The sequence below is a fragment of the Lytechinus variegatus genome, chromosome 9 (assembly GCF_018143015.1).
Source record: "Lytechinus variegatus isolate NC3 chromosome 9, Lvar_3.0, whole genome shotgun sequence".
NCBI classification, from domain to species: Eukaryota; Metazoa; Echinodermata; class Echinoidea; order Temnopleuroida; family Toxopneustidae; genus Lytechinus; species Lytechinus variegatus.
In genome coordinates, this window is record NC_054748.1 from 6,834,073 (window position 1) to 6,859,596 (window position 25,524).

At 38.7% G+C, this 25,524-nt stretch overlaps 1 protein-coding gene across 2 annotated transcripts in view; it reads left to right on the forward strand.

Annotated features, from left to right (window-relative positions):
• LOC121421046 (tetraspanin-6-like) overlaps positions 1-25,524 on the forward strand; it is a 71,793-nt gene that overhangs the window by 15,146 nt on the left and 31,123 nt on the right. The window contains exons 1-2 of one of the 2 annotated variants that reach the window (XM_041615645.1): positions 4,242-4,546; positions 4,900-5,118. The gene's annotated coding sequence lies outside the window, so the exon portion shown is untranslated. Of the gene's footprint in view, positions 1-4,241; positions 4,547-4,899; positions 5,119-25,524 lie in introns of those variants that run through there. The other variant, XM_041615644.1, reaches the window with a different exon arrangement.

The following is a 25,524-nucleotide window of genomic DNA, read 5'->3' on the forward strand; positions in this document are numbered from 1 at the left end:
TCATATAACTACTTTGTTGAAAATAAGCGAAACTTTGAAATATCATAACTTTCTTATTTACATCCGATTTTGATGAAATTTTCAGTGTTATGCTTGTTGAATTTTTCTCTTTTTATTCGAATCAAGTTTTTGTTGGGGTGGACTTGTCCTTTAAATCAGAGAGAGTGTGAAGCACATAATAAATGTGCATTGAAAGTGTCTGTTTTTCATTGTCATCGGGATCAGAAATGAGCGGGACTGTTTGCTTTTATCATTTCAAAATTTGTTATGGCATTTACTGTAATTTTGCATTAATCTGTTATGACATTTGCTATCATTTGACAATGATTTGCTGTGACATTTGCTATTATTTTACAATAATTTGTTATGACATAAATGTACAGTAAAGAATATAATTAACCATTATCCTTTTGGTCCAATTATCACTAAGTCTAATCACCATTTCGTCTAATAACAAATTGGTCTAATATCCATTTCATTTTCATTCATTTTGCATAATTTAACACTTAGTCCAATTAGACCAAATGGTAAATGGTTATTGGACCAACAACTGGTTATTAGATGGAATGGCATTAGACTAAATGATCGTAGACCATGTGGTGAGTGGACAAACTGATGTTAGACCAAATGATAGTAGACAAGTTGGCAAATTGGTGTTAGATGAATTGGAAACGAACCATTGTAACTGCCATGTTAACGCTGATCAACAGCCAATCAAAATCATCAAGGATTCCATGTAAGATACAATTGCGTGGCAAAGTTACCATAATGATAACTTTCATGCAACAGAGCCCTGACACAAAGAATGTGCTTTTGGTTATAGCATTCTGCATCAAGATACCCAAGATCGGCACAATAGGTGGTTTCAGACCGCCTCGAAGTTCGTCAGTTCCAGGTATTCTCTGATCGGGAAATTTACCCCGATCAGAAAATACCAGGTATTTTGGTAATGTGAAAGCAAACTACACGTAATTTCCCCGAAAGAAAATGCCCGCTAAATAGTAGGTACTTGGCGAAATTACGAGAACTTTCGCTGGGATTTTTCCAAGGTCGCAGGTATTTTGGCGATGTGAAAGCAAATTACGGGAACTCTTAGCCCAGCGTGTCGTTGGGCGCGACGCCGTGGGTGGCTGCTGGGCTAGTGATTTTGAATCTCGCGTCTTGCCTGCTTATCAGACCTGCTTGCCTGCTTAACTTCAGAAACTTATCCTGAAGGGTGTTTCAGGGCGGTGTGAATGCAGGAATAATTAATGGGTATTTTTTAGCCGGAAAAAGTTCCCGTAATTTAACAGGGATTCTTGTGATCGAGGCGGTTTGAAACCACCTATTGTTAAGTGGATTTCCACCAATGTGAGATGGGCTCGAATAGAACACTAATTGAGTGACTCATCGTACAGATTTACATCTCTGATGATCTAGGGTCGTGTCCAAATGCTTTCGCTGTTTTGTTCCTAAATAAGTTTGCTTTAACGAATGAGCGCCGTGCATGTAGTTGATGGATCTTTTTGTCTTCTGTGATGTGTACATTTGTGAGTGGTGCAAAGGCTATAGTTCATGCACCAATGGATTTAATTCTTAGACCCCTTTCATATAAACCCAATTATGCGGCTAATAGCAGCATTATTTGGTCGTAAAATCGGAGAAGGACCAGAGTTAGCCGCATTATTTTGATGCTGCACTTATCCGCATAATAGCAGCATCGGGACCAGATTTTGACTTTATGAACGGCAAAGCATTTATTTCGAAAGTAATGTTGATAATTGCCATGGAGCAGTCACAAGGTCACCCTTTTCCAACGTAACCACATCGGAGGGGGTGTGTGCGGTTGCCATGACGATTATCCTCTCTTTTCAGGACGGGCACTCGTAAAAATAGTGCGGATTATTTTCGGAGTTTATGAACGCAATTTTTATTGAATTATCCGCATTACTCTTAGGCGGCTAATTGGAGGATAGGTTTATGAAAGGGGTATAAGTTTACCGGTACTTGAACCGGTAATCCATTATTTCATCTAGTTTGTTGCTATTTTTGTACACAACTGAGAAATCATGGTTCAGGGACCAGTTGTAGGAAATATGCCATTATGGTATCTTCGCCATCCAATGGCAACTTGCATGGAATCCTTTATTTTGATTGGCTGTTGAGCAGCGTTACCATGGTAGCTACCATTGGATGGCTATGTTACTATAATAGTAACTTTTATGAAACAGGGTCCTACATTGTAGAGCTTAGCCAGGATCACCATCCATTTTTATTTTTTTATATTCCATTTAAAAAACAGTTTTGCCTTATTTACTGTGAAAACAGTGTTTTGTTAAAATAAAGCAAACATACATGTACATTGTATGTGGTAATAATTATGTACCATTTATTTTTCGCCGATTGTCTTGTTGCCTATTCAATTTTGCACTATTACTCCGGCTGTAACTCTGGCTGCTAAAGGCGCTTGGTGCATTCTAGGAATTAATCCTGTCTGGTACCCATTCACCTCACCTGGGTTGAGTACAGCACAATGTGGGTAAATTTCTTGCTGAAGGAAAACACGCCATGGCTGGGATTCAAACCCCCGTCCCTCAGATTTGAAAAACGAGACTCATATAACCACTAGGCCACAATGCCCCCACTAATACTTTACGTTTTGACACTTTTGGGTGTTGTACTGTAAACCCTACAATGTTACCACTGATGTAGTCTAAATGTTTGGTGTGGTGTACTTTAACACTTCTACTTTTGCAGTGTTTGGTGTAAGCTAGTCTGCAGGGGCAGACCTTGGTTTTCGTAATGATGGCATTGTACATTTTGCAGAGTCTGAAGTGTGAGACTAGATCCACTGTGTACTGTAGCTGGCTCTTATTTGATACAGACAGAGAATTTGGAATCTAGTCTTCCCCCTAAACATTGTTTGTAGAATTGGTTAAAGTGTCTGATTTGAGCCTGTGCTTGCAAACTCGGTATTATTTTAGGCCTACTTGGTTGTGTATTTATTGGTAGATGTAGGTCTATAGATTTGGTATTGACGATTCTCGGTTTGTGTCTGAAATGGATGCATTAATGAATGGATAGATTTAATATTCTGAAAATATGTTTCCACACTGCCTGTATGAATTGCATACAATATGAATCAACAAAAAACATCAGTAATAAAACTTCATTTGATAAAACAGAATGGTTGCGTATCAGTTCATCTGATGATGTTTGCTCTTGACCTCCCGGTTGCTAGCGGTAACAAGATTAGGAGTAAATGGTTTTTCCAAGGTTCAGTCCACTAAATAGAAATCCCAGATAAACTGGATTGCCTCCATTTCCAATTTATCTACTTCAGCAAAACTATCTTGCCTATATTACTGCAGCTTGAAACTATGCACTGAGTTTTGCCTGTGCCAATAATCTTTTTATTGTGCATGCACAGTGACTGTTTTCCTGTCAAAGAGAAAGAATTTGATGAAGGATAGATTAATTGATGAGTGAATAAATGAATTGATGGATGGTAAAAAAAAAGAATAGTTCTCCCCTCTCTTTAGTTTTCTCTCCCCTTCCCTCCACCCTCCTGTTCTCTGTCTCTTTCTTCTTCCCTACCATCCTTCCCATCACTCTCCTCAATCTTTCAAATCCTTCCACATCCCTTCCTCTATCCCTTTCCCTGCCTTTCCCGCCCCCTTTCCCGACCACTTCCCCATCTCTTCTTTGAACACTTGTCCATCCCATCCATTTCTCTATCTCCATCTGTGTTCCACCTTTCCCCATCCTTCTAGAGTTTTCCTCATTATTTTCACCTTCCCCACCCCTTCCCCAACCCTATCCCACCCCTTCCCCAACCCTATCCCACCCCATCTCCATCCCTTCCCCAACCCTTCCTCATCCCCTCCCCAACCATATCCCACCCCTTCTCCATCCCTTCCCAACCCCCCTTCTCTATCACTTCCCAACCCCCCTTCTCTATCACTTCCCAACCCCCTTCTCTATCCCTTCCCCCACCCTCCCACTCCCCCACCCCTTCTCCAACCCTCTCCTCTACCCCACCCACCCTCCTCTACCTCCATCCCTTTCCCCACCGATTTCCAGCTCCGGACAGTATACTCTCTGTCAACAGTGATTGCACCTTTCCCCATCATCGCCATACCCTCCCTTTCCAGCTACTCCAGCTAGAACCACTCAACACAAGGAGACCCCAGCCAGCCAGGGTGCACCCTGCAATAAAATGACATCACACTGTCCGGTTGGCCAATATCACACAGCATTATCTGCCTATACACACAGAGCATTTCTCCGTGCAGAGACACACTCGCACATTTTGCTCTCATCGATGCACGCTTGAGTATTGCTACATGCTTTGTCAGAATCCTTGCCTCGCTCTCCTCTCGCAACTGCCTAATAGTGCCTAGTGGAGGTTACTGGGGCTCGCATTTCTCTGGTCAACCTTCTGTAAAATCTATCCACTTCATTAATTTCATTTTCCCCGATCATCCCGGTTTGCTTGACAGCTCCGTCTCCCATCCTTCCATCCCAATTCAGGTGCCGTAATGCCAGGCAAGGTCATCGACGCAACGTAAGCAAGCATCCCATCCAGTAATTCCGACTTATGTTAATTTACCGTGATTTTCCAGGCTGCCGGCTGACACGGGCCGGGGATCAATTTATTCATAGATTGGCTTTTCGCAACAGAATGCGCCTCTGTCGTCGTCCTCGTATAACCGGGGAAAAGTAAATTAAGATTTTTGCCATGGTAGTGAACGTGGCCCTGCTCTCTCCCTAGGATGTGTGTATCTTTCCGAATCATAGCGTTTTGTGATCTCTCACTTGCACTTCCTTCTATTTGACGTCTGTCAAACACCGTGCAGAAGCACTGCAAAATTTATTCCTTTGTACCTGATTATTGTATGATATCTTTTGTCATTGCAGGGTTGATAGGCCTATTCTATAGAGATGCCCGTTGTCTCTTGATTACTCCTCCGATTGACAACCTTATTGTGACCTTCGATACAGCCCCTGGCGCTCTTCATACGTCCATGAACGAACCTCGTAGGAGTTTCATTGTGGAATAAACACAGGAAATCGTACAATTTGGATTCTCTAATACATACATGTAGGAGGACCTATTCCTTTGAACTTGACAGAAATGTAAGTACAGCCAGATGGCTTTATTTAAAGGTCAAGTCCACCTCAGAAAAATGTTGATTTGAATCAATAGAGAAAAATCAAACAAGCACAATGCTGAAAAATTCATCAAATTCGGATATAAAATAAGAAAGTTATGACATTTCAAAGTTTCGCTTATTTACAACAAAATAGTTATATGAACGAGCCAGTTACATCCAAATGAGAGAGTCGATGATGTCACTCACTATTTCTTTTGCTTTTTATTGTTTGAATTATACAATATTTCAATTTTTACGAATTTGACGATTAGGATCTTCTTGCCTGAAGCACAAAATGTTAAAATAATGGAATTCCATGTGTTCAGGGAGGAATGAAAAATATTTCATATTTCATATAATAAATTACAAAAGAAATAGTGAGTGAGTGATGTCATCAATTTGGCTTGTTCATATAACTATTTTGTTGAAAATAAGCGAAACTTAAAAATGCCAAAACTGTCTTATTTTATATCCGATTTTGCTGAAATTTTCAGTGTTATGCTTGTTGATTTTTTCTCTTTTTATTCAAATCAAGTTTTTGTTTGGGTGGACTTGTCCTTTAAATAGTGATATGCTATTCTTAACTCTTTGCATACTGAATTAATTCTGGTGAAATAATGTTAATTGTTAATATGATATTTTCTCTGAATATCCATATTTCTCCATTTGTACAAAAAAAATTATTGTAGCCGTCATCGAAAACTTAAACCCATTTATTTGCTTCTCTTGTATAGAGTTATAGGAAAAAAAATATTGCTACAAATTTTTGAATTTCATTTTTTACGAATGTTCAAATTTTGGACATTTGGAAATAATCAGGTAAATCAACATTTACATTTACATTTCAGAACACAGACATATGTACATTGGCTAAATTATGTTTTTTTTTATTTGTGAATTATTATATACATCTATATAGTATTAATTAGCTAGTCATCAATTATATTCCTAATATATGAACATTTCTCCCACACTGATAAATAGTTCAGAAATTTGACAGTGTTAACTTGAGTGTGGGGAAAGAGATAGGGAGGGAAAATGGATAGAAAGAGGGAGAGGGAAATGCAAGAGACGGATCTAGATGGGAGGAAATACAAGATGATAATTATCCTAATATTTGAATAAAATCCTCCGACACTGATTTCAGTATTCGAAAATGTTTAAACAGTGTACAAAGTAATTGAGGGTGGGGGACTCATGGGAAAGATATAGAGGGGGAAATGCAAAAGACAGAAGGGAGGAAATTGGAAAATAATACTATTATTGGATTATTTTTTCCCACACTGATTTAAATATTTGATTTTTTTAGATTAAAAACAGTGTAGGAAAAATTGAGGGGGGGGGGAAAGATAAGAGGAGGTAATTGAAAGGGGAAAGGAAAATGCAAGAGACAGATCTAGATGGGAGGGAATAGAAGAAGATGATTATGCCAATATTTGAAGAAAATTCTCCCACACTGCATTTCAATATTTGAAAAATTGTTACGAGTGTACAAAAAATTGAGGGGAGGGGGGGGGGGGGAAGAGGGGGAGAAAGAGAAGGGGGAGGTGAGGGAGAGAATGGAATTAGAAGGCAAGGGGGTTATGAGCTTCAGAGAAGGGAAAGAAAGAGAAACAGATTCTGTAATTCACTTGAAGATTTGATCACAATTACTGAGGACATTGGGAGTTGCCGGTGTTAAGGTGTTGTGGTTTTCAAGGCTTACCTACAATGTCATAATCCTAAAATGCTCAAGGACTTATACTTTATATCATAAACTTCCGAACCTATTTTGGGCTCCCCCTTCGAGTTTGAGCTTCTCGCCACAGGACGACCCTGACGCTTTGATTTGAACTTGAACTTGTGGAAAGTACTCTTTCTTGTATGGTTGAGCCATTTCCCCCCTTGTTCAGAGACAAACCTTGTGACTTTGCTCAATTAAATTATCTCCCTGACTGGTGCTGGGTGAGAAGACTTCCTGTATATGATTTAAAGGGACAGATCAACTGCAAAATTTTAGAGGGCGGCTGGCAGTGTCTCTATAGGCGGAGCTGTACCATTCCGAGTTTGCTCAATCTCGAGATTTTAGCCCGATATTTTAGAGGGCGGCTGGCAGTGTCTCTATAGGCGGAGCTGTACCATTCCGAGTTTGCTCAATCTCGAGATTCTAGCCCGATCGGCCCTCTTCGTGATTAATCTCGAGATACAAGAAACCCCGTCTCCACCATCGCAAGAAGAGCGATTCCTGCTCGACCTAGGCATCGATGCACTCTGGTCTGATGCCATGAATAAATAATACCGAGTGCATCTGCACCTACGAATTAGCGCAATAATTTGTAAAATAGCGCGCTATTTTGCAAAAAATCCCTAGTTGACTTGGGATTGCAATCTCGAGATTAATCCTACGAACTAGCGTGATAATTGCGTCTCCATTGCAAATAATCTCGAGATTATTCAGATCAGGATAATTTGCCAGATCAGAAATAGCGCACTAATTTGAAAACATGGGATGGTGCAGATGGCCCTAGTGTCTCTATTTCTCGATTTCTAAAACTAGTTTACTCAAAATCGGTTCAGGAAACCAGTTTGGAAGATCGCTTTGCTAGCGTTCCCACTTGATCACACGAAAGTGGTTTTCAAAATCACTTCTCATAAAGCGATCTTGTTGCTATGGAAATGCTGTCGGTGGGGTGATAGTTTCGTGCACAATTCGAAACTGCAGCGTAGGCATTCTACACCTGTCGTGTTGTGTACCATGCTCAAAATGTGCGAAGATCGCTTCCCGAAGAACGGTTGTGTGAACTTGTGTGCTCACTCACGCTAAAACCAGTTAAACGAGGCAAATCGATCTTGAAAACTACATCAGGAGGTGGTTTTGGAAGATCGCTACACGTTGAGCTAGTTTCCACTAAACTAGTTGTAGGAAAGTAGTGAAAATGGTGTCTTTGTCTATCCTGGCTAGTGCTGGTAACTCCTTGGTTGCAGTTAAAATAGGATTTAAAAATTGATAAAGATTATTATGTTAAGAAAGTGAAAAGTTTAGTGTATGAAATAGGCCTAATAACAATTCTAGTGCATTGTGGTCAAGAAAGAATGTATCGAGTGAATTTGAACATTTCTTCTTTACCATTCATGGAAAAATGATTACAATTGTCAATGTCATATTGATTAAAAAGAGAAAGAGAAGTGTACTTTCTGTAGAAAAAATACTATTTCTAGTTGCATGTTCATGGGACCGTCTTTTGAAAAAAAGCCATTTAACTTAATTGGCAACTTGATGAAGGCAACAAAATAACTGTTTGAAAATTATGCAAATTGTAATTTTTTTTTTTACATATTTTGATATCATTTATGAGTCATTTTGACGTAATGTATTGTTATTTTTCAAGTATGAGAAAAAAAAAAGAAAATTGAAAAATGGTTGCCAATTTGAGAAATAAAACCCAAACTATCTTGACCTTATAATAGCTGTGACCTGTGTACACATCAACTGTATGGATTAGTGCTGTCTGTGAACTAAAAAAGACAGTATTTTCAATCAGGTTCGACTTCCTTTTGCCCTCTGACGTTCCTGAAAATGATATTGGTCAGTGTTTGTTAAAGTCATCAATGATTTCATTCCAGGAATGGATCATGCCTCGAGGCTGATAAACTCTCTGGAACTTAAACCTGGGTTCATATAGGTTCAGCAAATTTCTTGAAAGTAGGAGATGGGCTCTGAAAAGGGGGGGGGGGGGGCTCCTTATTGAGGGAAAAAAAGGTTCAGGGAAATTCAGAGAATTTTGAAAATTTCATAAAAAGTCATGGAAATGACATGGGTTGAGGAGGGTCTATTTCCAGAAAAATGTTGATGGAAACTCAGTGAAGGATTTTGACAACTGATGCTGGAAATGACATATACCCTTTTTACACAGGCTAAAATTTCCTTAACCCCGTACTATAGGTGGGGCTAAATTGCCATTTAGCCCCACCTATAGTACGGGGTTAAGCTTAGCCCACTTTATTTTTACACAGCATTTTTGCAAAGTGGGCTAACCCCACCTTTAGTACCGGATTATTTGGCCCTGCAAAAAAGCAGGGTTATCCCAGCAATTGCGGTGCTAAGAGCGATAGTACGGGTTAAGATCGCTAGTGTAAAACAAAAGTGGGCTAAGCTTAACCCCGTACTATAGGTGGGGCTAAATAGCAATTTAGCCCCACCTATAGTACGGGGTTAAGGAAATTTTAGCGTGTGTAACAAGTGTACGAGTGAAGTACTTGTACTACGAATGATCGACAAAAACCACTTGTCGGGGGTTAGCGAGCTTCGTGTGTAAAAAGCAAGCATTCCTTATCCAGGGTTAGCAATAACAATTTGGCATGTGTGAAAAGGAAGAAAAATAGTACGGGGTTAAGGATAGTACGGGGTTAGCAATAGTCCGGGTTAAGAAAATCCTGTGTTAAAAGGGTAATAGAGGCTCAATCCCCCCAAAAAAGTTATGGTCAATTGAGAGAGGGTTTGACATTTTTTGCTTGAAAAGTTATGGAAAATCACATGTGGGTAGGGGACTCTTCTTTTCCAGAAAAAAAAAGTTAGGGGAAATTCAGGGTAGGATTTTGAAAAGTCACTGAAAAGTCATGGGGGAGGGCTCCATTTTTGCGAAAGAAATGTTAGGGTAAAGTCAGGTAAAGATTTTGGCCATTTCCTCGTGAAAATTCACAAAAGGTTTTTTTGGGGGAGGGGTAAGAGGTCTGGTATTTTTACAGGGTATATTCATTGACTAATCCTATACACTGATTTGAGGATTAATAGTAGCTTTGTTTACAACGCACTGTTATCTCTAGATACTGTTACGAAGTGTATTTCAATGATAATTGAATTAAAAAGCATTGAAAACCATCTTTTTTGGTAGTTAATTGTTTTAAGATTTGATTCCATAATTTTATTTGCTAACTGTTTTGGACCTTATGGGAAAAGTGCCGTAAATGTAATAATGATTATAATAACGATACCAATAATGGTGTTACTACTACTACTTCTGCTATCAAAAAGAACAATAATAATATAGCTTTATAAAAATATTGAAGGGTAAGTTCACCCTAAAGAAAAGTTTGATGTAAAAATAGCAGAAAAAAAAAACAATTGAAAATATTTGTGAAGGTTTGAGGGAAATCCACTAAAGATTGAGAAAGTTAGTAGAATTTGAAGTTTTGGATTTGTGATGTCATAAATGAGCAGCTGCCCTATATGTGTTATGTTATGTTATTACTTATGTTATGATATAAAATGGTTGGTGATGACTTATTTGTGTTTACTTTTCAGGAGCGGGTGTGAAATGATTGTTCTTTTATCATACTGAATGTACAGTAAAAAAAAAAATTTGAAAATGACATTTCATTTATTTTCACCATATGTAGGAAAGCTGCTGGCATACAACGACGTCACAAATCATATGATTAAGATTTTAATAACTCTTTGATTTTTCTCAAACCTTCAACAATATTTTTAGTATTTTGTCTGCTATTTTTACAATAGACTTTTTGTCAGGGTGAACTTCCCTATTAACATAATGCATGAAATAACCAGTTGAAATGTATTTACCAATGCATCCACTACTCTGCAAGTCATATAGTTTTACCCTTACCAAGGACTCCTCTAGATTGGCTCAATAATTACAGTCCAACCTCGCTTCCGAGCGTGTTTCTTTTGCTCTAAAAGACTCAATAAATGGCCATAATTAGAGACATGATGAAGCAATGTGATTAGGAAAAGGGGCGAGGCTGATACTGCCCAAGGACGTCAAATAGGCATGTCCCTGCGTTTGTCACGCCCATGCAGTCAGGCAGGCCAGCGTTGCAACAAATCTATGTCTTTCTTTGCTCGTTCTTCGACTGGTAAACCCATTTCATAGCTATCGCTTTGTCGTGGCCCTGGTTATTAGCACCCAAATGACATCACCAGTCGAGCGCTAATGCGTATCCATTACCGCGCTAACGAGCTTTGGCAGTTACATTCACCCGACGTCTCGCATTGTCAGTCCCACGTGTTCATTCTTGTGTCTCTGTTTCGTGTTGTAGTCCCACGTGTTTGTGTTTTTGTTTGTTATGAGGTCAGTGATGTTGACTGATGTACCTGTGTAGGCCTATATAGATTTGGGGGTAACTTTTTCTTTAGCACCCTGAATAGGACTACTGTGTGTTAAGAATGAAAACACAGAAATTGTCCATTCAAATTGTAACTTTTGGAACCTTGTCTTTATTAACATACCCATAATCAGGGCATGTCACAATTCAAACAAAATACAAGATTAAAAGTTAAGCACGATTTGTAATCAGCATTCATAAAGAATTCTATTTTTAAAACCACAACATTTGACCTATAGTTAAGCAAACAAATATTCAGGGAATGTCAGAAGTCAAATAAATATGCCTACAAGATTACAAGGAGCATGATTTATGTCAAACAACAAAATTCTCCTTTATTCAAATCATTACAGGGTGCTACATAACTCCTTAGAAGCACTTGCCCAGTCGGGCAAGTAATTTTTTGAATAGGTGGAATATACTTGCCCATAAATCTGCTTCACTTGCCCGAAAAAAAATCATTGAAAAAAACAAGGTTTCACCTCTCCAAAAGAAAGTTTTGAGGTTTTATAAACCATTGACCATTACTCTCTTTCGACATGAACTGATCTACTTTGTTATATTGCATTTCATTTTCCAAAGTGATTTCATCTTTCCTGTCATGACCCAAATTAGTTCATGACAGGGATTACTTCAAAACACTTGCCCGACTCTAACTTTTACTTGACCTCGGCATTCGGGCAAGTGCTTTATGTAGCACCCTGCATTACTTTGCTTTATCTTTAAAGCATATCCATTCAGTTGTTTTGGAAAGATTGCAAAAGTCATCTAAAATCACAAAAATCCTTTGGTCAATATCAAATCACAACTTTTGACTTGTCCCTGAACATAAATGTACATTATCTGACTCTGTATTTTCATGGTGAATGATGTTTCTTTAACTGCAAGGCACCTTTGTAAAACAGATTTTCATATAAACTTAACAGGCACTTTGCAGTATAAATATGAAATAATATAAAGCAAAATAACTAAAAAGTATCCTTGAAATATTGTTTTTGGCAGATGATATAAAGAGGTGAAAGTTAAACTTGCAAAATTTTGAGATAAATTGCAATGATTTTCAATTCTGACATCCGTAAATGCAAGGTAGGACCTAGCCTGGTATCAAATGTATTTGCTACTCGTATTACAATTATCAATAAAAAAACGTCGACCTTTGAACCTAGGCTGCAAGATTACAAGCTCACTACTCCTTTTCGATTTTTGTAGCTGTATTGTATTCCATTTTTTTAGTCATTTTTTGATCCCATATTGAAAATTTCAAAAAAAAAGAGCCAACAATTAATTTTGTCCATCTAGATTTCTCCATTTGGCATAATTGTACATGAAACAGCTTCAAAATGGCCACACATTTTTCACAGATCTGCTCACCAGTTGCTAAAGCTTCTTCAAATCTAGCTGGTGACTTTCCTCTGAGGTCCATGCTTTTAAATTAAGCAAGGGAGTTTTGCCCTGTCCCATTTGATGTCGAGGATATTAACTACCCGTCAGTTTGATAGCCTCATTTCTGTTTTGATGAGATAATAAGCTTGGTATTATAATTGAAAGGTCAGAATTCTTGAACATGTCTATCATCAACCAGAAACAAGACACAAAATTGATTAGGTGGGACTGAGCTAGATTTTTAGGACACAGTGAACTTGTTTGGTCCAGCTGAGTAGTGCATCGCTACCACCATCACCACTACCACAATAAAAAATACCCCCAAATTGATTTTTGTAGGCAATTATGAAATATGTGATAATTTTTTTTTTGTAGGATGATTGTGAAATTTTTAATGTAGATTATGCTTTTATATTAATATAGAAAGAAAATCTTGAACTCAAATTACTACACCTGTGTGGCAAATGTGGATAAATGCTTGCTAAAGGACACAAGTGCTGCTGTGGGATTTGAACCCCAAACCTTGTGGTTCAAAGTCCGGAGACTTACCCACTGAGCCACAGCACCACTACAAAATCATTTTGCATGCAGTTTTGGTTAAACCAACAGTTCATAGCTTCATATTTTAACCAATTTATTAGGTTGGTTAAAATGTTTCTGTCTTGTGAGGAATTGATCGGTCTACCTTACTGATTATTTAAAAACGTAGTACAAACAGATGTGAGAGCGTTTGGTCTAATTTCTTCTTCTAAGAATTTTGCCAGACTCTTACTCGTCTAGGAGCTTGTAGGGAGAGATTGGATATGCTTTAATAAAAAACAGAATTCAAACAAATTGATAGCAACTTGTTCAGTCAATAAAAAAAAGGAATTAGAGTCTGACTGACTTGTGATTGATGTTTTGTTTGCAGTTGTGTTGGAGGCAAGTTCCTGCAACATGTCCAAGGAGACAGGCGTTGCTTTTTCATAATAGGCCTACATGTATATTATTTCATGATTATAAATTCATACAGTACAATGATGCAAGCAACTTTGATTCTCCTATTCATTGGAGAATATCGGAATAATCTTTCTGGTATTGCATCGCAATTTGCTCCACAATATGGACTGCTACACAACAAGTCTTTGTGTAGCATATTCTTGCATTGGACTGTACAGAAGAGGTTGAGGACTTTTCTATTATGACCAAATATGCTAATCAAATTTGATACTCAAGCAAAATTATTCCCTGGAATATCAAGATTTATGTAATCTCCATGACTACAAAATATTCAGTAGCCCTAAAAAGTAGTGAACTCTGTGAAAATTCCATGAACCTAAATTTGTATTTTTGTTCTTTTTTTGTGTGTTATCAATTTCCTTTTCCAAGCCCCCATCATCAAGTTGGTAGTTTGTTTACTATGAGATTCAAGATGTTTGTATATTTTCACGGCCCATTGCACTGCAAGAATGACCCAGCCTCTCTCTCTTTCTCAGGTTTATTTCCTATTGGTCAAATGTCAACTCATCCAATTCCTAACTTGTCTCTTATCATTTGGTCTACCATTACATGTAGTTCATCCACTGTCCACTTGGTCTAATTGTCCTTTTGTCCACTCACCATTTACAGAGCTACCAAGTCTCACGCATTGTGCGTGAGACTCACGCATTCAGGGTCCGTCTCACGATCTCACGCATGGCACCGATTTTTCTCACGCATTGGGACCCGACAGAAAAAATAGAGAAAAAGTAGCATTATTCGCTAGATTATACGACTGGCCGGCCGCCTTCGCGTCTAGCCCGGCACGCGAGACGAATCGAGAGTGCAGTCAGCATGGTCAGCGCACAGCTACTACGTGATACGATGAATCGCGTGCGTGCATCGCATGGTTTTGTAGTATGGATCGATATCATGATGAAGCCCATATCTCATGCGCGCGCGTTGCGCGCACGCCTTTTGGCAACGTACGAGTGTAAGTACTGGCCGCGCGCGCGCAGAGACGCCGAGTCATGAAAATCTCACGCATAACATTTTTTTGAACTTGGCATCTCTGCATTTTCACCTAATAACCAGTTGGTCCAATAGCCATTTTCCATTTGGTCTAATCAGACTAATTGTTAATCGGGCGAAATGAATTGAAATAAAATGGGTACCAGACCAAGTGGTTATGAGACAAAATGGTCATAGACGAGCTGATAATTATACCAAGTGATTATTTTACCTTGTGGTTATTGGACCAAATCACCGAATGGCTGTTGGACAACATGTTGATGGGCGGAATGGCATTAGACTAAAGGAAGGTAGACCATATGCTGAATGGAAGAATTGGCAATTCATCTCTCTTGGTGCAGGAACAAGAGAAAGCCTTCAGAAAAAATTAGTACACCTTGAATGTAGTTCACTGAGAATCAATATGACTAATAGCAAAGACCATATATGTAGACTACATATTTGCAAAAATGAAATTTCAAATATAATATAGAAAACTTGTATCAGATGATTCAAAAGAATCACACAATTTTTTCAGATTTCAGCGCATCATGCAATAGGCTCAAATATTTGACAGTCTCGTCATGCAAACCAAATATGCATTTCTAATACACCACTAGGCCGATCTTATATCTATCAGTTAGTCACTCTGTATAACTCGAAAACATTCCCTTTAAGCTGCTGTCCCATACAAGTCAAGTTCCCTCGCAGCAATTACGTCATTGCACCGGGCAGGAGACAGTTGCTATGGCAACGCGGATGTGGGAGCCTGTATGAACTCCATCTTCATCAGGACGAGCTTCTGACAATGGAATGTGAAATATGCCTGTCGTACATTACGCTGGACCATGAACCCAGACTGGGGTGTTAATTAAATGTACCTTCCCTCCACACCCAGCTACCCCGCCCCAATAATCCAAGAGGAGAGCGTGAGTGTGTGTGTGAGAGAGAGAGGCAGAGAGAGAGACAGACAGACAGAGAATGTGTGTGTGAAAGAGAGCGAGAGAGAAAAAAAAGAGAGAGGAGGGGGGAGAATATAAATCTTCAATTTCAGTGAAAATATGTGTTGATGAAATATTTTTTAGCAAAGGTCAAAGGTCATAGAGGTCATTAACCCTTAGCATGTCACCCTGATCAGGTTCGTAAGCATTCAAGGATTACTTCCTACCCAGGCACCCATGTAGGTAAACCTGGGTCGAGAGTGGCAAATGTAGATAAACGCCTTGCCAAAGGACGCGAGTGTTGAAAGAAAAATCAGACAAGCATAATGCTTAGAATTTCATCAAAATCGGATGTTAAATAGGAAAGTTATGACATAAAGTTTCACCTATTTTTCACAAAATAGTTATTAGTCACATGCAAATGAGAGAATCGATGATGTCCTTCACTCATATTTCTTTTGTTTTTTTATTGCTTGAATTTTACAATATTTTGATTTTACAGATTTGACAATAAGGACCAACTTAACCATAAAATGTTCAGCAATTCCTCATGTTCAGGGAGAAATAAAACTTTGTTTCACAGGATGATGAGGAGAAAGTTCGAATGATTCATTTTTCATGTAATAAAAATACCAAAAAATAGTGAGTGGACGATGTCATCAGTCTCCTCATTTGCACACTGACCAGAATGTGCATGTAACTGTTCATTGAAATGAAGCGAAACTTATTTTACATCCGATTTTAATGAGATTTTCAGTGTTATGCTTGGCTTTTTCTCTATTTATTAAAATCAACTTTTTGTTGGGGTGAACTTGTCCTTTAAAGATGCTTTCATTCCTTGGTCCTTTTAAAGTGTGGTTTACCCCTAATTGTGTGGTGGCGTTGTGGTCTAGTGGTAACGACTCTCGTCTTTCAATCTGTGGGACATGGGTTCCATTCCAAACCATGGCGGGTTTTCCTTCAGCAAGACCCACATTGTGCTTTACTAAACCCAAGTAAAGGTGAATGGGTTTCCGGTACTAAGAAAGAAATTCCTGGACTGAATCCTTGAGCGCCTATATGGCGGCTCAGCCACAGCTGGGGGATTGCTAGTAATATAATAAGTGCAGTAGAGTATGTTATTAACCGGTCATATAGTAGCTGTGCTATATAAAATGGTCCATATTATTACTGTAGAGCCTAAGCCTTGAATTTACTGGTATGAATATGCAGTTGCCGACTTTTAAAGAGAAATTCCAGTAGTTGCAGTTAACACTGATTTCATGAGAAAGTCTGTAAAACAAGGCTTAATTGCCAGTATATCATCGAGGATCTAGATCTGGTACAGTTACATTAACTGGACTTTGTGAAATCTTGAAATCTACGCTGAAAAATGTTCACACCGAAAATCCCCAACACAGATAAGCGCACGTGGGACAATGTATAATTATTGCTTAGGGCGTCGGGCCCGACGCCCTACCCGAATCCCGTGCTTATTTGCTGATTTCTCAGCAATTACACAATTTCTTCCAGAATCCTTTGGCACATGCGTTTTATTTATACAAACAGACACTTTAGTGGTCATTTCATTGGATTCTGTACGAACTCATTTTGATATCGTTACCAAAACTAGCATTTACCTTTAATCTCTCCAGTGTTTTTCGAACCAACCAAGCGAGCAATATCTCAAATAAAAAAATACCACGCACACCCGCCGCCCGCTGTGAGCATAATCATCTCTCACTTACCGATCACCCTGGCTCAATTGTGACACTTCAAAAATTGTACTCTCAAAATTATAAACAGTAGGCTTATGTTATTTGGGTCACAGTCGTAGCATCGTTGCGGGTCCCCGGGTGGCCAATTACGACAGATTCCATAAAAACAATTGATGTCGTCTTACATTTTCTGTGCAGTGTGCTGATGTCTGTTGGGTTTTGTTATGGTCACTTTCAGGATGTTTTAAAGGCCGATATGCCATGTGGCCAATTTGAATAGCAACAGCTCAAAGGGGAAGTTCACCCTGACGAAAAGTTTTGTAAAAATGGCAGAAAAAAAATTAATGCTGGTGAAGGTTTGAGGGAAATCTATTAGAGATTCAGATTCCTTTTCTGCTCTTTCCCCAAGCTTTCTCCTAAATGGAAGGAAATCATTTTCAGCATGGAGTATCCCTTTAAATCAGAAGGAGTGGGCATATTTGTGATACATGTTGATATCTTGAATTTAAAAGTGGTTTTCTTTTGTAAAATCAATTCATGTTCACATATGATCTTTGCATACTAATTAGAATTCAAAATACCCGTAGACTGTTATAAACCAATACTTGTATAATGAGTTCTATACATACATTCCAAATGAACACAACTGCATTGCCAGCTATTTCAGAACCATGATAAGAAGGGGGGAGGGGATGCCCTCTTATTGAAAGCTCCACTAGAAAATTAACATGACCTTGATTCAAATTGCACTAGGAACATAATTGTCACTTGAATGCGCCACATGCCTCTTATCCCTGATTTTGAATTGTAATTGTGTGCTGATATTCTTTCACAGCGGCAAAAATTGGATGATTATATGGTTACACTTCGTAATTCCGAAGGTTCGTTATTCCGAAACACGTAAATTGCCTATACCTCGACGTCTGTTAATCCAAAAACGTAAAAGGAATCGTTAATCCGAACATTTGTGGCGTTATTGCAAAGGTTCGATAATTCGAAAACGAAATAAGTTTTGATGTTCCAAAGGTTTGTTAGTCCGAAAACGAAATAAAGTTTGTTAATCATTACTTTTTGGACTAATGAACCTTTGGAGTTACGAACCTCATTTCGTTTTTTCGGATTAACCAACCATCGGAATTACGAACCTCACTTTGTTTTCGGACTAATGAACCTTCAGAATTACGAACCTCATTTCGTTTTCAGAGTCACGAACCTTTGGAATTATGAACCTTCGGAAATACGAACCTTTGGAAATCCGAACCTTCGGAATATCCGAACCTTCGGAATAATGAAGCTGCGGAATTACGAATGTATGCGGATTATGATGGTTGAAACACTCGTCTGAAAATGGTTTAAGTGCCATCGTTTATAAGTGTGCTTGAGTGAAGAGAGAAGGTGGATAATCTCAAGAGCAATTATACTCCTGATTGGTTTGAGTTTAGCACACAACAAGGCTATGATTTATTGATTCATTGATGAGTGGGGAGAGGAGGATGGGTGGGGGGGGTGGAGAAGAGGGTGGGATAGAAAGAGAGAGGAGGGGACAGGGGTGAGGTAGAGAAGATAGTGGCCTTGGGAGGGGAGGAGACTTCCAAGGAACAGGGAGAGGGAGGGTGAGGAGGGGGGGGGTGGAGGGGAAGGGAGGGGAGAAGAGGTTGGGGTAAGGGAGAGAGGAGAGGTGAGGAGAATGGGGTGAGGTAGAGGAGACTTCATGGAAGGGGAGAGGGGTACTGGAGGGGAGGAGGAGGGGAGGGAGAGGGGAGAACGAAAGGCAGTGCGAAGGGGGGGGGGATAGGGGCATGTAGAGGGTGCGGAAAGGAAGAATGAGTGAAAGTAATGGTAACGATATTAGTAAAAAAATGCAAATACATAATGTAAGTATGCATAAAGTGATTGTGCACAAGAGAGACATAAAGACATGGCAAGAAGAGAGGGGAAGAGAGTGAAGGAGGAAGAGAGAGGAGTATAGAGATCACGGAGAGAGAGAGAGAGAGCAAATGTAGAAAGAAGAGAGAGAAAAATGTAGAAATGAGACTGGAGAGAACCCTCATAAAAAAGATTTTGATGAGAACAGACGGTTGGTTGTTCCTGGAATAGATTCAGGCAAAACACCATAGCCAGGTGTCTGAGTACATTGTTGTATACACAACCTGTCACCAATGTTTAGATCTTTATCAGATATGAACGTAGAGTAGAGCAGGCAGAAAATGGGTGCAAGGCAAATCGGGAGTGGAGGAGAGGGATTTATGGAAAAGGATTTTTTTTGGGGGAGGCTGATGTGGGGGTGGAAGGTGGAGGATTAGTCTGCAGGTACAGACCCACTGGCCCGAATTCACAAAGGTGGTTTTGAAAACCCATGGTTAACTCCATGGTTTATGCAGATTTCCTGTATGAATTATGCATAATTTACCATGTATATTAAATAATGTACAATGCTGATGCGCGCTTTTGTCACAGTGCGCCAAAATGATGCCTGTTGTCGTGGTTATCCACGCTATTTTACTCATGTGTCACTGTTTGGAATTAATGAGTCCACTCTTCAAATAGTGGACTCATTAATAAAATAGCGTATCTACCATGGTATCAGGCATCAATTTGGCGCACTGTGACAAAAGCGTGCATCCGCATTGTACATTATTTATTCACGCGCCCAATACGCGCTATATTAAGCGTAATTTATACAGGAAATCTGCATAAACCATGGGTTCAACCGAGGGTTTTAAAAACCACCTTTGTGAATTCTAGCCTTTGTGTTTCCTTAGTGAATAATACAGAGTCTGAAGAATGAGACTAAATTTACTCATGTTCTGTGGCTGCTTATACACAGAAAAAGACTGGAGTCTAGTCTTCATCGTAGACATGGTATGATTTTTTTAATACCCCTTTCATATTGCACTTTTCACCTGCGAACTTCACCGTTGAAGTTCGCCAGCGAAGGGGTAAGTGTCCAGTATGAAAAGTACACAGGAGACCTTCACGGGTGAAGTTCGCCGGTGAAAAGGCCAGTATGAAAGCAAACGGGAGAACTTCTCTTTAATGACGTCAGAGGTAAATTTTATCTATCCCGAAGTCCCCTGTACCGAGATTCCGTGCGCGATAGTTGCAAGCTCAGTTGAATGCTTTGGCCAAGTAGATACCCTCAAACATAATTTTTTTTTACTAACAATATTTATTAAAAAGCAATTTTTACATGTATAAAAAATGCGCTAAAATATAAAAACAAGGTGATATTGTTTGTTTTTCTCGTAATATTTCCAAAATATGTTGTAATTAAATTTTTTTATACCTTTTGTCATAGGTAAGAAGTAATGTTTACAATTTTTTTTTCGTTTGTTCTACAATCGCCCGTTGACTTTCGCCGGGGGAGAAATGTCAGTGCGAAAGGGTACATTTTTTCTTCGCCGGTGAAGTGAGGAATGTGAGGCGGAGAAAAATGAAGACGGCAGCGTGAAAGGGGTATGAGTGTCAAATTTATGTCTGTGCTTGCAGACTACAAGGCAATCAGGATCGGAGGAGTGGGATGTGTGGAGGGAGGGTAGAATAAAAGGTGAGTTGGAAGGGGGAGACGAAAAAGGGGCGAGAGGAGGGTTTGAGAGGGGGAAGGGTTAAGGGGATAATTTAATGTTGAGTAAATGCTTAGTTGAAGGGCAGGGGTGAGGTTGTTTATTTTACAGACTTTTAAAGGAAGAGATTGAGGAGAAGTATAGATTAGATCTATAGAAGGGGTTAAATAGGATTGAGAGTAGTGCAGCAGCTGAACTGCCAAAGAGAACAGAGGTTTGCCGAATTGGGCACTTCTGAACTGAATCGAGTGGAACTTCAAATATTCCTATATATATTTCCTCCAAAAATATCTTGACTGATTTCTGCCCAAAATACAAAATGAATCGTGTCCCAATGCCACTTGCTATAAAATTGGAAAACATCTGCAACACTTGACACCATTAAATACACTATCAGTAGTCTCTTTATACTCCAAACATGCACACCATATGGGTTAATTTATCCATGCACCCACTAACACCCGACACCGTGTAAATAATGGAGTGTATATGCTGAGCTAAAAATGGACTGCCGAACGACGAGACAGATGAGCAAACAGGCATTTTAGCGCTTTTTCGTGAGGCAAGGTTCTCCTGCATCAGCTGCATGTTTACTATGGAAAGCTTTTTCGTGCTAGAAGCATGTATTGTGATAGCTCCAAATAATTTCCACCTACACTCTAAATTCCAAGGATTTAAAATAAATAGAGATTGGTTGTGAATAGTGACCAGCTGAATTTATGATTTCATTTTATAAGTCCACCCCAACAAAAAGTTGATTTGAATAAAAAGAGAAAATTCCAACAAGAAAAACACTGAAAATTTCATGAAAATAAGACAAAACAGTAATATGCACATCCTGGTCAGTATGCAAATGAGGAGACTGATAACGTCATCCACTAACTATTTTATTAGGCCTATATGAAAGATGAAATATTCTAATTTTCTCCTCATTGTCAAATGAAACAACGATTAATTCCTCCCTGAACATGTGGAATTAGCATTTTTTAATACTATTTGATTGAGTAATCTTGGTCCTTAATGTCAAATCTGTAAAAACTGAAATATTGTATAATTCAGACAACAAAAAAACAAAAGAAATAGTGAGTGATGGACATCATCACCTGTCTCACTTGCATGACACTGAGTTGTGCATATTACTGTTTTGTGAAAGCAAAACTTTACAATGCCATAACTTTCTTATTTTACATCCGATTTTGATGAAATTTTCAGCGTTATGCTAATTTGAGTTTTCTCTATATTCAAATCAACATTTTTCTTGGGTAGACTTGACCTTTAAGGATCAACTTTTAAACCACAAAAGATTTAAATTAAAATCTTTAAGATTTATATTTAAATCAACAAGGTTTAAATCTAAATCTAATATTCGGCTGGTCCCTATCCACAGCCGATCTGGATTTATTTTAAATCCTTGGCATTTAGAGTAGTTCTTTTACTTTTCTCTATGTTTTAAAAAAATACCAGAATGCTAAATCTATTTCTATTGTAATGATGATGACAATTTGTGAAATGATGAATACTGTTGTTCCTTAAGCACAGATTATAATTAATGGGATGGTCCAGGCTGGAGATATTTATATCTCAATAAATAGAGTAAAATTCACAGAGAAAATAGCTGAAAATTTGATCAAAATCGGATAACCAATAACAAAATTATTGAATTTTCAAGATTTGCGTTTTTCAGTTGAAACTGTTCTAGGCATGTCTTTATGAATATTCATCAGGTGGACTGATGATGTCCCCTACTTTTTTCCAAAATCGTGTACAAAATGCAAAAATGACCATATGATTGTGACTTTTTTGCATGGTCAGCGCCCCCCCCCCCACTTCGGAAATCGTTCCGTGGCCCCTGCCATATAGTATTAAACAATGCTAATGCCACATGTTCAGGGACTAATTATAGTTGTTTCACTTTACAATGAGGAGAAAATTAGAATTTTCATATTGCATACATTAGAATACAAAAGGAATAGTGAGTGGATGATGTCATCAGTCTCCTCACTTGCATGCTGACCAGGATGTGCATATAACTGTTTTGTAAAATGAAACAAAACTTTAAAATGTCATATTACTTTCTTGTTTGACATCCAATTTTCAGTGTTATGCTTGTTGGATTTTTCTCTTTTTATTCAATCAATTTTTGTTGGGGTGAACTTGTCCTTTAACTTTGAGTTGCAACATGAAAACTTTACTCCCAGTCAAATTGTATTTTCTCCTGGGGGGCTTTTCTGTCATTAACCATCAGACTCAACCAGCATTGCCCAGTTAATCTCGTTGGCCACAGACATAACACAGGAGAGGGCGTGAAAGGCCTTGATGTAAACAAAAGGTAAATAATTTGAAATCAAATAGCCCACAGTGCCCCGGGCTTGTTGCTCCAATCATTAACAGTGTCTGGGAGATTCCGTTTAGAATTGTGAGGTCAGAAGTTCAGGCGATATTATTTGCGGCTAGTTTGCTGAAATTGCTGACATATTCATGTAGACCATCTTGGCCTCTGTAAATTAAGAGGCCGTTCTCATTACGCTTTCTAAAACTAGTTTGCCCGAAACTGATTCAGGAAACCAAATTGGAAGATTGCTTCGCCAGCGTTCCAACTCAATCACACAAAAGTGGTTTTCAAAATCACTTCACATAAAGAGATCTTGTTGCTATGGAAATGTTCTCAGTGGGGTGACACATTTAATTTGCATGAAAATCGAAACCCAAGTGTAGGCATTCAACATCTGTCATGTGGAGAAGCGCACTCAAAGTTTGCGAAGATCGCTTCCCGAAAAACGGTTGTGTTCTCACTAACGCCAAAACCAGTTTAACGAGGCAAAGCGATCTTGAAAACTACATCGCGAGGTGGTTTTCCAAACTGGTTTGGAAGATCGCTTCCAAGACTGCTTCGACCGTTCTCACTACACTTAAAGTTAAAACTAGTTTCCAGTAAACTTGTTTCAGGAATACTGAGAACGGTGTCTAGGTCAGGTGAAGTGAAAAGAGAAACCTAACTTTGATTATCATTTGCAAGAAAGCTTTCCAAGAAATTATCATGGAACTTGTGTTGCTTGATAGTATGACCTTGAATGCAACAACTGATTTTGAGACATGAAGGTTTGATATTTTTGATGTTTTTATTCCGGCCGCACAAAAATGTTATTATCGTAAACAGAGCACTAACATTCAACCCAGTCACATCTTTTGGATTATAATGTCAATTGTCAAGCGATGATCCAAGATGCAAGTGATGTGTTGTCATGGCATAAAGCATATTGGTAGCGCTAACAAAGTTTCTGTGCAGTACAGAACTCAGGACTAGACTCCAGAGTTTATATTAAATACGAGTTCAGGGTATAGGTCTTTAAGTCTAAACCAAATAGTCAATTACTCAATCAAGCCAAGTTCATTCCCAGAGTCTAAATAATAATAAAGATCCAAGCTGCAAGTGATGTGTTGTCGTGGCATACAGCATATTGGCAGCACTAACAAAGTTTCTTTGTGGCCAGTACAGAACTCTAGAGTTTAAATTAAATTCGAGTTCAGGGTATGGGCCTTTAAGTCTAAAACCAAACAGTCAATTACTCTATCAAGTCAAGTTCATACCCAGAATAATAATAAGATGTAACTGGTGTGTTACTAACAAGGGGCAACCCCAAGACCTCACAGGGGTGTACTGTTGGCTACGCATTCTTTGGATGCCAAGCGTCATCAGCCCTGCTGTTCTGCGTAGCATCATTACCGTCTTTCAGACTCTGGAAAGTTTAGGCCTATTCGCAAGCGGGGAAATTTTATTTGGTGGGTATAGCCATGGATTTCTGACTTTATACATGTTGTACAGTTTAAGGAAATTGCAATCAAAATTTCATATTCCATTTTATGTCCAAAATCGATCATAACTTTTGTAAATGATTCCATCTGATAACTTGCTGTAAACTTTTGATGATCAGTGGGTAGATTTTAGCCTGCCATAATAATCTCTTGGTCAATCAAAACCTTGAGCTAGATGGGAAAGGAGTATGAGGTGAATATTCTTGCGCTGATACACCATAATTTTTTTATGGTGTGAACAAGAACTTTGATCTTGAACATGGCTTTCAGGTTTGATTTTCATTATGACAGTGATAGCTTGATTGTTTTTGGTCTTGAACCCTATCTTGCTGGGATTATGTTTTTATTATGATTTAAAGGGGGAGAATACTAGCATTTATGTTTTTATATATCAATATTACAAATCCCCTTTCTTTACTACCTAATAATGAAGGTCATTTTGTTCCAGGAAAAAAAAAATTATAAGCAAATAAAAAAAGCTACTCACTTTGATATGCATGACATATTCCCCCCAAAAAATATTTTTTGTGCCTCTCAAGGGGGGAGGGGGGGGGGGGCCGATGTACCCTACCTGTATCCACCAATGCCAATACACATGGGACCTGTTTCACAAAGAGTTGCTACTAAATTTGAAATAACTACTTTTGTAACTACCACGGTAACGGGGCCCAGCAGCCAATCACAATCAAGGTTTCCAGCGTAGTACTCACACAATAATGGCAAAGTTACTTCAGTTGTTTGTCTTTATTTCTCAACCGGGAGGTGCGATTGCTTTAGTCGTTACAGCGTGGGTTTCGGATTATAGAGACCCGGTTTCGATCCCCACTTGGTATGTAAGCATTAATCCTCATTACCAGACCCCTCGGAAAGTACCTTAAGCCGTTGGTCCTCAAGCATTTATGCTTTCTTAGCAATCTGGTAA